General features: G+C 42.0%; 1 non-coding gene across 1 annotated transcript; it reads left to right on the forward strand.

The window, feature by feature from the left end:
• The first annotated feature begins 1,278 nt into the window (after positions 1–1,278).
• Positions 1,279–1,415, forward strand: LOC126017235 (small nucleolar RNA SNORA50). The gene has a single exon (XR_007498869.1). It is a non-coding gene; the product is annotated as a small nucleolar RNA SNORA50 (small nucleolar RNA).
• The last annotated feature ends 9,777 nt before the right edge of the window (positions 1,416–11,192 follow it).

The following is an 11,192-nucleotide window of genomic DNA, read 5'->3' on the forward strand; positions in this document are numbered from 1 at the left end:
CCTATATTCATAGTAGCACTATTTACCATAGCCAGAATTTGGAAACAACCCAGATGCCCAACAACATATGAGTGGCTAAAGAAACTGTGGTACATCTACACAATGAAATACTATGCAGCTGTTCAAAAAAATGAAATAATAAAATTTGCTTATACATGGATGGATTTGGATACTATTATATTAAGTGAAATAAGTCAGAGGGAGATAGATAAGCACAGAAGTTTCACTCATATGTGGGATTTAAGAAAAATAAAAGACAGTAAAATAATAACACCCAGTGAGAGATAAGAACTGGAAGGACCAGCCCATAACAAAAAACTTATCACAGAGAGTGGTAAGTGCAGTAAGATAAATAAATACACTAAATTCTACCATGACAATGTTAGAGGGATACATGTGTGTCTCGAAGACAGGAAGGGGATGGGAGAGGAAGGAAATGGTGGGAAGCAATGGTTTGAGGGAAATTACACTGGTGAAGGGGGTATACATTTTATGGCTGAAATTAAATTACAAATATGTTTGTAGCCATAGTGCTTAAATAAAGAAGTTATTTATAGATAAAAGCAACTTACCTATTACTTAAAAAAACACCATCAGGAAAGCAAAAATAAAGAAAATATAATTATTTTAAAAAATAGAATTATATATGCGAGAAGCAAGATGGCTTCTCTAATACTTGTTTACTTGCAACCCTCTATTTACTAACACAAAACTCATGTCCAAGTTTTACTGTTTTCTAGAGGACTCTTCTCTCCTGCATCTGTGCTTTCCTGCTCTTCCTTCTTGCCTATCACAGTTGATGCACTGAGCTTTCTATTGTTTAGAGACATGCCAACTGTGCCATGGCATAGATTTTTCTCTCATCCAAACAAATGCATTCATGGAAATCTGGATACTCTCAGAGGTATCTGCAATACAGAACCATTTAGTACTATCCAGAACACACCTGACTTCTGCATTATTCTTTCAACAATACCTCTTAACAGGGTCATCCATATTCTTCATCTCCATTTTTCTCATCCAACTTTCTTGATGTCAGTTCAGTGAAGATGTGACTGTCTCCACTACACCAGTAAAGTGGTTTTATTCAGTGCCTGGCATATTGTGTCTTTTTTCTCAGCACATGGTACACTTTTTTTGTTTGTCCTTAAAAACTTCATTTTCCAGGTTTATACATCTTTCTCTTGGTTTACTCTTTCTCACTCCTAACTGTCACTCCTAACTCTTTATTCCTAGGTGCTTTAAATAGGATCAGTCATATTGCATGAGAGGTTTTACAAGCACTGCCTTTGAAACTTGATGTGTCTTGTTTATAGCTTCATGGGCCAAGCAACAGTGCTAGAGCATAAGGCCTTGTTATAACTGGAGCTCTTCAGCTTGCAACTGAACTACTCTTTTAAAACTAAGGTATATTTAAAAAAAGACAAAAAAGACTCAGGTTTCACACCATAATCTTATCTTAGTGACCCGAGCTCTACATGCTCTCTTCAACTGCTGTGGTTTTAATTTTACACAGGCATCTTTATCTCTAACCCTTTTCCCTTTTACCTCCAGATTGACAAGTCCAACCATTATGTTTGGATATCTAATGGATATTTGAGAATCACCATATTCAAAACAGAATTATGACCATCCTACAAACGCATATCTCACTCATGCAGGAACATAAAACAAAGACTTTATGGTAGGGCCCGGAGAGATTGCAAAGTGGTAGGGCATTTGCCTTGCACACAGCCGATTCAGGACGACAGCAGTTCAAATCTCGGTATCCCATATGATCTCCCCTGCCTGCCAGAAGCGATTTCTGAGTGCAGAGCCAGGAGTAATCCCTGAGTGCCATTGGGTGTGAACCAAAAACTGGGGAAATAAAAAGATTTCATGGTAATCACAAATTTTTTTTCATACTCTACAGTCAGATTATCAAAGTATATAATCTTGGTGATGCAATTAGTTCTACTTCCTCCAACAGAATTCCCACCTTCCTTCCTTCCTTCCTTCCTTCCTTCCTTCCTTCCTTCCTTCCTTCCTTCCTTCCTTCCTTCCTTCCTTCCTTCCTTCCTTCCTTCCTTCCTTCCTTCCTTCCTTCCTTCCTTCCTTCCTCCTTCCTTCCTTATTATTTTTCATTTTTTTCTCCCTCCCTCTTTTTTTTGCAAAATACTCAATTGTGCTCAACTGATTCTGTACTCAGGAATTACTCTGGTCACGGGTTAGGGTACAATATATGATACCAGGTATTGAACATGTCTATCATGTGCAAGGCAAGCACTTTTCCTGCTGTGCTGTCTCTCTAGCCCATCTAACTTCACTTTTTTACTTCAAGTCACTATCACCTTTTATTGCACCATTCCGATAACTTCCTGTCCTTCTCCCTGCTGTCACTGCAGACTTGGATATGCTCTACTTTATTCAGCACTTTGCCAAACTATAGGTCTCCTCTCTTAAAAATTCTTTAGTTTTTACATCACCTCTAGTGCTCTAGTTTGAAATGGTCTCTACAACCATGGTTTGAGTCAGACTTTTGGATTGTTTTATAGTCCCCCAATTTACATATTGAAAACTACTATATTAGGAGGTGGGCCTTTAAGAGGTAATCCGTATTCTTAAATAAGGCCATGAGGATGGCGCTGCAGGAGCAACACAGATATCCTTGCAAAAGTCACCAAGTAAATCACTGCCACTCTCTGCCCTCTACTACATGTTGACTCAGTGCAAGTAGGCAATCTGCAATCAGAACTCACATCTTCTGGCACCATCATCTTAGACTTCTGGCCTTCAAAACGTTAAGAGATACATTTCTGTGTTGTATTACTACCTGGTCTATATCAGCCTGAGATGAGGAAGACAAGCAGCAACTAGCTAATAGAACTGACCCTTTAGTTTCACATAGTGTCAAAAACAAGGTTTCTTCAGTCAGAGTCAGCTTGAAGCTAGTCTGTCGCAGAGAGGCCAAGATAGTGTCACTGTCATGCATGGCACCTTTGACAGGTTTGTTCCCCTAGGTCCTAGAGTGAGAATCCTCTGTAATTCTTGCTTGTCTAAGTATTCTGGGCTGTGATAGCATGCATGCGTGCGTGCGTGTGTGTGCGTGTGTGTGTGTGTGTGTGTGTGTGTGTGTGTGTGTGCAGGAGCAGGGGTGAGTTTTGGGTTTGCAAAGGCTCTTGTCTTGCAATGATCGTCTGTGGGTTTGGATGGACTATTCCAAGTGAGTACATCGTACTGATAATTTTAGGATGGAAATGAGGGTAAAATACTAAGGATCTGCCAGCAGATTGTTTTATTTTTCATCAAATTCCCAGCCCAGAGCCAAGCGCACCTGTCACATAATAGACACTCAGTAAATACTAGTCAAATAATGGATTCTTTGGGGATTGCTAGGCGGTGCTTGTTGAATTTTAATGTGAGACTTGGTGCTGCTGACAAGATCCATGTGCTCCACTTACAGGGCTACATGCTGGAGGCACAGAACAGTGGGGTGTCTCAGAGATAGTCTCTGGGGACCATTCTGCCCCCAGGGCTGGAAGGATGTGAAAGCAGAGACCAAGCCACAATTGTTAAAGCCAAGAAACTGTCTGGATCAAAGGCCTCGGGGGTGTCTTTTGGAATCTGTGGAGCCTGAGCATCAAGGCAGAACTGGAAAGCCCGGGGAAACCAATGGAGAAAACATATTTGTGCTCAGAATGCTGGCAAGAGCCACTTCCGCCTACAGCACATCTCTCTGCTGCCTCCTAGCCTCTTTCTCTTACATGGCTACCAGTTCCATGAATGACATAAACAAGGCTACCCTATCATTCTCCAGGTATGATTGGCAAAAGATAGAAGTTGGTAGAAACGAGTTCTTGACCCAGTTTCAGTAGAGGAGAAGAAAGTAATTGTCATCCAGATTGTTATGGGTGTACATTCTGAACAGTTGGCCAGAAGGTGGAATTAGGTCAGATACACAAACTGGGGGGGGTAAAAGGGGTAGGGCAAGGGATGGTGGTTTTTTAAGGGAAGGACTCTGCTGTGTGGATAATGATGTGTCTGAAGAGGTAAAATCACCCCATGGAGAATCCCTCTAGAGCTCCATATAGCCTGACCTCCTACGTGACCTTCTGCAAGGACACCCCCACAGATGACAATGCCTGGTTTGAGGGAAGTATAAACTCATATTTCTCAAAAGCACAAAAGTTCACATTGTATTGAATATTAAATGGCAGCGATTTCCTGGAATTCTGGGGCTTGGTCGATGGTGGGACAATACACTAGGAGAGGAACAAGAAAAATTTATCTTTATCAGGATAGACAATGTTACAGATGTGAAGCAGCAATATCTATGAATGAGCCTCTAAAAGGACCCGGATGGGATGAGACTGGAAACAGAGTGGAAGCAAAGCACATGGTAGAAGTCTGAGATGGGATAGGGAGCACTGAAGTCGGTGTCCTCGTTCCTACTGTTTCTCTTACTCTGTTTTGGTTTGTTTTTTGTTGCGAGGACATACTCCAGCATTGCTCAGGACTTACTCCAAGCTCTGTGGTGCCATTGAACAGGGGTCAACTATGTGCTCTGCAGGTGTCTCAACCTCTGTACTTTTTTCTGGTATTTTTTCTGGTCCCAAATCTCTCCTTTCACTCAAATGAGGTAGGATGAAGTCTCAATTCCTGTAGCAAAATAGCAAGGGAGAAGTTGGTTATTACTCTTTCTTGTTGTCATATTCTGGGTGCTCTGACCTCCTGCCCAGGCCAGAATTATGTACAGATTAAAGGGCAGATACTCATAGCTGATTCTAGATAAAAATAATTTATTTCCCCCAATTTTATAGAGAGGAAACACGCAGTTGTCTCATTGCTTGTTTGGCTGGAGCTAAGTTAGAGGCTGTGAGATTCTACATCCTTGGACTCTATGCGATTGACCTGCTCCAGCACCACAGCCTCAACAGAGACAGCTTCACTAAACAGAGAGATTCTCGGAATCTACTAGAACTACTGGGTTACAAGGGGAAAGTCTATTTTTATGTAAAAATTGAGCAAAGTAATACCTGGCATTATAAACTTTAAATGTATCTGCTAATGGGTCAAACATACAGTTCAGGTAAAAAATAAAGTACACATTTCCAAGTGAAAACATTATTATTCTCTAAAAGTGTATCTGTGAAGATAAATTGTCCTGCAATGCCTACCTAGAGTGAACAAATACTATTAGGAGGATGGATTTTTTTTATTTTTATTTTGTTTTTTGGGTCACACTCGACAGTGCTCAGTGATTTCTCCTGGCTCTGTGCTCAGAAATCACTCCTGGAAGGCACAGGGGCCATATGGGATGCTGGGATTCAAACCACCGTCTGCCCTGGGTCTGCTGTGTGCAAGGCAAATGCCCTACCACTGTGCTATCTCTCCAGCTGCAATTTTTAATTTTAATTTTATTTTTGTGTTTTGGGTCCCACCCTGTGACGTTAGCTCAGGGGTTACTCCTGGCTATGAGCTCAGAAATTGCTCCTGGCTTGGGGGACCATATTTGTCATTGAAGGATCGAACCCTGGTCTGTCCTAGGTTAGTACATGCAAACAAATGCCCTACTGCTTGCGCCCCCACTCTGGCCCTCGATTTTTTATTTTTTAATAAAATTTTGCTATTTAATGGAGATGTAACAGTAACTGTCTAATCAATAATTATAGTGGATTGATTGGTGACTACCCAACTCTTACACCCTTATGATTTTCTTTGGGAAATAGGAGGTTGCAGACATGACTGAGCTAAGAATTTTGGCATAAAGCATCTGGACTTTCAGGGTGCAACCTAAACCCTCAATTGAGTGCTTTTTAAGAGACAAAAGAGGACAAGACGTAGGTAAGAAGAAGGGCCAGGTGACAATGGAGTTCTCTGGTCAATAAACAAACAATACCTGAAGCCCATGAAAAAGGCCAGAAAGGATTATCCTCTAGAACCTTCCAGAAATAAAAAACAAACAAACAAACAAACAAGCAAACAAAAAACCACTAGTTGTCCTTTTGATTCTGAATTCCTGACTTTCAGAACCTGGAGAGAATCTATTTCTGTTGGTTTTAGCCATTGATAAAATGACTAAGACTATGCTGATCTGTTATTGTACTCATAGAGAATTAATGCAATGTATATCCTTTCCTTTTTTAGAAAATCTATACTTCATTGAAATGGGGGGGGGGCTCCATGCAGATGCCGGGGACAGCTGGTCCAGCTGAGTGAGCTCAGGGCCCTCTATAGTTGCACTTGGCAATATAGTTCCCAGGATTGAACAGGGATCAGTCACATGCAAAGCATGCTCCTTAACCCCTAAATTATTTCTACAGCCCCAAATCTTTCTTTTGTTTCTGTTTCCTCAAACCAATTTTCCTTTGCTCAGCAATTTCTTTTATTTTTGTTTAATATTTATTTACTACGAACTGTTTTAGGAACTGTCAATCACTCTCTAGGGTTATCACCTTTGAACTCTCTACAAATTAATGAGGTGAGCATCCATATTAAAAAAAAACAATAATAGCAATGACATTTACTGCAAATCACAGAGTTGGAATGCAAAGCAGAGTAATCAAAATTCGAATCAGGCCAGAGAGTCCAGAGCCAACAGTTATGACTTCCTCTGGATTTTGTTTTGGAATCTAACAGCCCACACTTGCTGCTTTGGGGGCATGGCATTTTGGAAAATCAGTCTTCCTCTCTGGACTTGCTTGTCAAAGCTTATCTGAAGCAGCATGCTGCCACCTGTCACCTGTGCCTTGCCTGCAGGAGCTTCTCTTGCTAAAAATTAGCCTTTCTCCTTGCACCTTCTTATATCTCCCCTCAGCATCTCAGCATGCCTCTCCTGGCACCATCCTGTGGACCACAGGCCTTCAGCCTTTCCTGATTCCAAAATGCAATGACATGTCAATAAAGAGGCAGTGTCTGGGTGATATGCCCTCACCATCTCTTCTCCTACCAATTAAAGCTGTAACATTACTATCAGCCATCTGCACTTTCCCTGTGCCCCAACTCCCCGTGATAGACAGAATCAAGATGATTGCTGTTTTGTATATAAATAACTCTAGAGCTCAGCCTCTCCATGCTTCCATCCAAGATGGCCAGTTAGTGTTTGAGGGGATTGGGCCTAGAGGTTTAGTCTTGCTTTCTCTCTCAAATGTACCCAACACTTAAAATGGAACTTCAGTAAAGAACTTTGTAAATCATGCTTGTACAACACTTTCGCCTTGGGGATGAATCCTTAATGGAAGGGATTCTTGACTTGGGCTGCTCTGTCTCATTCTAGGTTGGAAGGGAACTTTACAGAGTGACTGGGTAGCAATTATGACCCCTGGGGTACCTCTTGGTCTGGCATGCATTTGCAGTCTAGGCACATTCCTATCTTTTTGGCATTAACAATTTCCTTCTCATGAGTAATAGAACAGCTTATAGGCAAATAAAATATAACCATCTCCTAAATTGATGAAGTAGCTGGAGAAAGTCCAGGTCACCCATGCCCAGGGGAACTTCCAACTCCAAACACCCCCAAAATGGAGAGAACACATGCCTCATGTTGATGAGGCCCTGGGTTTGGCCTCTGTTACCCCACTTAAAACACTCCTCGCACACCAATACATGTACATCCCAGAACAGAAAAGAAGCAAGTGCCGGCCTAGTGAGGATGGTTTATGTAAATGCTTTCAAGCATGGCCCTAAACATATTTTTCTTCAGAGCAGCCTTTTGAGCAGTTTCTATCAGTATTTTTTTGTGTCTGTTTTCATCGAAGCTGCACTTTAATGTCTTTTAACTGTATAGTTTTATGTGTTATCGCTGAAGCCAGTCGCCAGATAAATACAGCAGAGAGCTGGCATCCGTCTTCTTTATGGGGTAGAGAGATACAAAGTTGCTTCCCCATTTGTCCACGTGCCCCGTATTTTTAGAATCTGAAGTTGACAGGAGAAACAATAAACCAACTTTGCAAAGTAACAGATTCCCAATAGTTGAAGGCATTGAAGAAATTCTGACAACCCTCTTTATTATGATGTATAGACAGCATTTATTTTACAGCAAACATTTATTCTACTGCTACTGAATTCTAGGCACTTTTCTATGCATTGGGAACACAGATATGACTGAGCTGGATGGTACCAGAGAGGAAGGCAAGGGGACACAGGAGCTGAAACAGAGAGGGACATCATTTTACTAAAATGTCTAGGAAGCACAGAGAGGAGAGAACAATTCATTGTTCCTGGGAGTTGACTTAATCCAAGTTTTGGAGCAGAATGGCTTACTGCAAAAAAAGTGTTCACCAAGGTAGATTTTGTCTGGAAAAAGGACTTTTTTCTACCTGAAAATACTAGGACAGTTCTGTTAGGGACAGGCGGCTTCCTGTTGATTTCTTCCTTAAGAAATGAAAATAGGGGCCCGGAGAGATAGCACTACGGCATTTGCCTTGCAAGCAGCCGATCCAGGACCAAAGGTGGTTGGTTCGAATCCCGGTGTCCCATATGGTCCCCTGTGCCTGCCAGGAGCTATTTCTGAGCAGACAGCCAGGAGTAACCCCTGAGCACCGCCGGGTATGGCCCAAAAACAAACAAACAAACAAACAAACAAACAAACAAACAGAAATAAAAATAGGCGACCAAAGAGCTACAACAGAGGTAAAGGCACCAGTGACTAGCCCTGGTTTGATCCCCAACACTATTAACAGTCCCGCCTAGCAACTCCAGCAGTGTGATCTTTAGAGGCAAGAGTGAGCCCTGAGCACTTCCAGGTGTGATCCCAAAATCAAGCCATAAAAGGAAAACTACAAGCTACTGTGTATATCTTCCCACTCTTTGCATGCCAAGACCTGGCCCTAGCTTATGTGGGAGGGAGGGAAAGAGAATGAAAATCTTAAGAGAACTGCTTTTCACATGTGAGCAGCAGTCACAGAGAGAAAAAATAAAACAACCCCGGCTTCCAAATGCTCGTGAGGTTCATGGTTGGGCCATGGTAGGTCGGACTAGCAGGAAGAATTTGGCTTCAGGCTGTCTCTGAATGAGAGGCAGTTAGTTCCTCAGCACCTACAGCAATCCTAGGTAAGCAAGTTTGTGGGGTAAACAGAGTTCAGGCTTCTACCCCAGTGGACCCCAGATTGGAAGCAAGCAGTGTGCTAGAGTGGGAAGCAGAAGGCAATGTGGAGAGTGCAGGTGGTACCACAAGTTGAGGATCAGGGATTTTCACTTGTGCAAAACATTAGGTGAAATGAGTTTACCCAGATACCCATGGAAACGTCTTCATATGTCCCCGGAGGCGAGAAGCATGAATATTAGTATTCTCATCCTAGTCAACAACTCAGCAAGGTTCACACCCAGCTCCCATCAAGGTAGACACATGGGGTTTATTTTATTATGAGAGAGAGGGTGGGGGCTAGCAGTCTGGGAAGAAAGAAGGCAGGAGGGCAGCAGAGACTTTATTTAGAAAGCCAGCTTTTACATATCATGCTCCCCAAGGATTTAGAGCCATGCTGGAAGGGAATAAATCCTTCTAGTGTCAGGGACATAAGGCATTGTCAAGCTGCCTGGGAGACAATGCGATCATAAAGTCTTAGAGCCAAAATACCTCCAGTCACCCCTGTAAGAAAATAATCCGCTCTCAAGTGATGCTTTGAAGTTTAATGGAGTTGCTCCCTCTGCACTAAGTGAAATCCAGGGTTGTTTCTGGCTATGAGGCAAGGCTACACAGGGGTTGGGTTGTTGGGGGAGAAGGTGCTTATTTCTTTATGGTGCCCACTGGAGGAACTAGCCAGTGAAATGTGACAAAGAGTAGTTCCTCTCGGGGACCTAAGCATAACTAACTACCCAGACAGGTAAAATGAATATGAAGACCAGGTTGGATTTGGTTCTAAAAGTCAACTGTTGCAAATGCATCTGTCTTGGAGACCAGAGGTGGGGAGGGGCTTTTGTCTTCATCTTATTAACATGCATGAGGTGCCAGGAAAGCCATGGCAATCGGATTAATGTCTCAGGTACAGGAGAGAGGGAGTCATCTGCTAGGGCTCCACAGAGTTTATGGGGCTCCCTATTCCACTGTTCTATTCATTGTGGGATTCAGTGAGGGGGTAAAAGCTCCGAAAGATAAGATTCTGTTCAGAAAAAAAGAGAGTCTGGTCTCATGCAGAGATTCCAGCATCATCAGCCAGGATCTGACCTTTGGGGACCTGGCAGTTCTCTGCTACAATGGCCAGAGAGATTCCTCAACACAAAGCTTTGTTAAGGTAACAAAGGGGTTTAAGTGGAAAAGAACTAAAACTTGTAAGGAGAATGGTCACATTTCTGTTTACATCACAAGGGGAGGTCAAGGAAGGCTTCTTTTCAACAAAAATTTGATGGTAGTTTTTACTTAGATTAATCCATTTGGTTCTGGTCCAATCTGGATCCTTCTTGGATGTTTCTTTTATGGCTCTTAACACAAAACAAATGGGAAACTATTAATATTAATATTCTTTAATAAAGGAGCTTTTTGCTAATGCACCTTTCCCCAAAGATTAGTTTTTAAGGATTGCGTCATAATTAACTGGGTTCTATAGGAAGCACCTTTTTTTTTTTTTTTTTTTTTTTTGTGGTTTTTGGGTCACACCCGGCAGTGCTCAGGGGAAACTCCTGGCTCCATGCTCAGAAATTGCTCCTGCAGTCACGGGGACCATATGGGATGCCGAGATTCAAACTGATGACCTTGTGCATGAAAGGCAAACACCTTACCTTCATGCTATCTCTCTGGCCCTGGGAAGCACCTTTTCTACCATAATATGTAGTATGTTTCTCTAGTAGCTGGTTTTGCTGACATGTCTAAGGTAAATTCAAGCCTGAGTGCAGTTGACTTCTATCTGAGATGGATGAGGCTTTGTAAGACATACAGGAACCCAGAGAGAAAGGACCATTAGGCTGCATTGCAGTGTACATTGAAGTTCACACTGGGATGGTCCTATGGAGGACTATAAGGACAGTTGATGATTTTAGAAGGAGAATGTTGAGTGTGAATGACAGAGAAACTAAATTGTAGGTACTTATGGACCTGTGGCCTATTTATTTCTCTTGAATTTGGATCCATTTTAGTACCTTCCAATGGGCAGGTCATCTACTCAACACAGGAAGCTATTAGTAAAATATTCCTACAGAACATGGATATTTGATATTTTCAAATCTTTAAATTGGGAGGTGAGAAATAGGATGAGCAAAACAAATACAAATTTTTGAGCATG

The sequence above is a fragment of the Suncus etruscus genome, chromosome 8 (genome assembly GCF_024139225.1).
Source record: "Suncus etruscus isolate mSunEtr1 chromosome 8, mSunEtr1.pri.cur, whole genome shotgun sequence".
Taxonomy (NCBI): domain Eukaryota; kingdom Metazoa; phylum Chordata; class Mammalia; order Eulipotyphla; family Soricidae; genus Suncus; species Suncus etruscus.